The sequence below is a fragment of the Penaeus vannamei genome, chromosome 12, assembly GCF_042767895.1.
Source record: "Penaeus vannamei isolate JL-2024 chromosome 12, ASM4276789v1, whole genome shotgun sequence".
In the NCBI taxonomy this organism is placed as follows: Eukaryota; Metazoa; Arthropoda; class Malacostraca; order Decapoda; family Penaeidae; genus Penaeus; species Penaeus vannamei.
Window position 1 is genome coordinate 36,379,858 of NC_091560.1, and position 2,500 is coordinate 36,382,357.

Genomic DNA, 2,500 nt, shown 5'->3' on the forward strand with positions numbered 1-2,500 from the left:
CCGTTCTAGCTTTATTCTATGTTTCCCGGTGCGACCTCCGTGCTTCGGACTCGAATGCCTTTGTGAAAATAAAGGAACGCCTGTGAGAAAAATAGGATTTGATTTTCTTCTATTTTTGTGAGTTCATAATTCGTCGTAATGAAAACGTCGTATCCTCCTATGCTGCCATCATAAGAGATCTCCCAGTGAAGCTTATATCCTGAAAATAGCCTGCACGAGACTATGGCTAAATAATTACCCTTCGACGCAAACAGGACATAATGATTGTCTGAGTCGAGCAGCGCACACTTCGTTGTCTGAACAGGTGAGTCGAACGCGTGCCTATGAAATTCTTTATATATTCTTAAATCCTCTTGATACTGTTTTATTAAATTGCTTGGTTGATATTCTGGACTGTGTTGTTAATATTCTAAGTGCAGTCTGTAAACGAAAAATGTTGAGTTTGTAAGATATCGTAGATGCATATTCTAAGAGGATTTGCTCGTGAAAACAACGTAGCAGTGATATGCAAATAAGGCGATAGATATGTAAATGAGGTGACAGATGCGATAATGAGGATACAGATATGCTAATAAGATCGCCATTTGATATGCAGATAATATTTGGGCCAGATTTGGCTGATAGCATCGACAGGAAAACGCAGATAAAATCAGAATTTGAAGATAAGGACAGCAGTACCACTACAGCATGAATTTCGTCTACACCAAAACCTTTGAATAAACATGAAGCGGAATATCACATACTGATAAACCCGATAAGAAAAATTAATCTTTATTATCAAAACACGAAACATAAAGTAAATAACCAAGTTATGTACAACCCTCAAGCAAATGTCGGAAAATGGAACATCGCTACATAAAAAAAACACAGGAATACCCCTCCCCCCTCAAAAAAAAGTCTTGCGTGTGTAAGTTGTGGCTTGAGGTGTAGGCGTGCTCTGTCTGACGTGGTGTGGAAGTGTAGGTGCGCCCGCGTGTGGTGTGGGCGTAGGGCAGAGAGGGAATGCTGGAGTGTCGGAGTGGGCGTGGGATTACATAGTGCTTTGGGAGGGTTGCTTGTATCGAATGGGAAATACTTTGTGAATTGTGTGTGAATGAGAGCGAGATTTTCTGTGTGAATTTTGGATACGGAGAGAGCGAGGTTAGGTTAAATGGCGGATGTGTTGTTGATGTATTTTTTACTTTCATTTTTCCAAGTCATTTTTTCTCATTACTATTGTCATTGACAGCGTTAGCAACGATGACAATAGTATTCGCAATAAAATAGCAATAATGATAATAATATCATTAAGAATGAATACCACCGTTTCTATTACATCAATCATAATTTCCCGAAAATTTCTGCTTTTCAAACGACCCCCTAATCAACCATTCAAAGCGAATCCCATCACACAAAACCCTTTTAATGAACCCTACAGTTCTCATTGTGAATCCCTGCCTTTGGTCACTGTTAATTAAGGCGCCCAATTAATCAGCTGATTGATGGTGTCCCAATATAGACGGCGAAGTGCGCGCGTGTTCCCGTACATATCGGGCCGACCGCGTAATTACAAGAGGGACCCACCAATACTGTACTAGTGGCCTACACCCCCTGGCAGCGCCCGCGGCAGGGGAGGAGTGCAGGGAGGAGACGAGAAGAGGGGAGAAGGGGGAGAGGAGAAGAGGAAAGTAGGGGAGGAGAGTAAGGGAGAAGGTGGGAGGAGAGAGGAGAGGGTAGGAGGAGATAGGAGAGGAGAGGGGGGAGGGTGGAAAAGAGGAGAGAGGAAGGGGGGAGGGGAAGAGGAGAGAGGAAGGGGGGAGGGGAAGAGGAGAGAGGATGGGGGGGAGGGGAAGAGGAGAGAGGATGGGAGAGGGGAAGAGGAGAGAGGATGGGAGAGGGAGTGGAGAGAGGAGAGGAAAGGAAGGGAGGAGGAGAGAGGAGAGGAGAGAGGAAGGGAGAAGGGGGGGAGGGGAGAAGCGGGGAGGAGAGAGGAGAGGGGAAGAAAGGAAATGAGGATAGAGGAGAGGAGAAATAGAAGAAGGCGGAGAAGAAAAGTGAAATGAAGGAATGGAAAGAATAAAAATGGAAAGGAATAGTACATCAAGAAGGAAAATGGAAAATAACATAACACTAGAAGGAAAAGTATAACGAAAATAGAAATACACCGAGCGAGACGAGGATGGGCGGAACTAAGCAAAAAAGGGAATGAAAGAATCGGATGAGGTTATCGGAGGTGAACGCAGAGTGGGCGGGGGTGGGAAGTTTCGGGTGGAGATCCGGAGGCAAATAAGGGGAAAGAGAGAGAGAGAGAGAAGGCGCAGGAAACGGACGAGAATGAGTGAATGGCACAGGCGGGGGAGCGAGGGGAGGGGAGGGGGTGAGGGCGGGACGGGGGAGGGGGTGGAGGCGCAGCTACGGTAGGTGGGCCGTAGTTCCTGTCTCGGCGCCGCCCGCGTGGTCATGCTACGGGCGGGGGTGGGCGGACGACAGACCTTGATACTTCCTTCCGACGCACGTGCGC

At 46.7% G+C, this 2,500-nt stretch overlaps 1 protein-coding gene across 1 annotated transcript in view; it reads left to right on the plus strand.

Annotated features, from left to right (window-relative positions):
* Positions 1-2,500, plus strand: part of LOC113811889 (uncharacterized) — a 159,649-nt gene that overhangs the window by 95 nt on the left and 157,054 nt on the right. The window contains exon 1 of the mRNA XM_027363737.2: positions 1-304. This exon is cut by the window's left edge and continues 95 nt beyond it. The gene's annotated coding sequence lies outside the window, so the exon portion shown is untranslated. The remainder of the gene's footprint in view (positions 305-2,500) is intronic.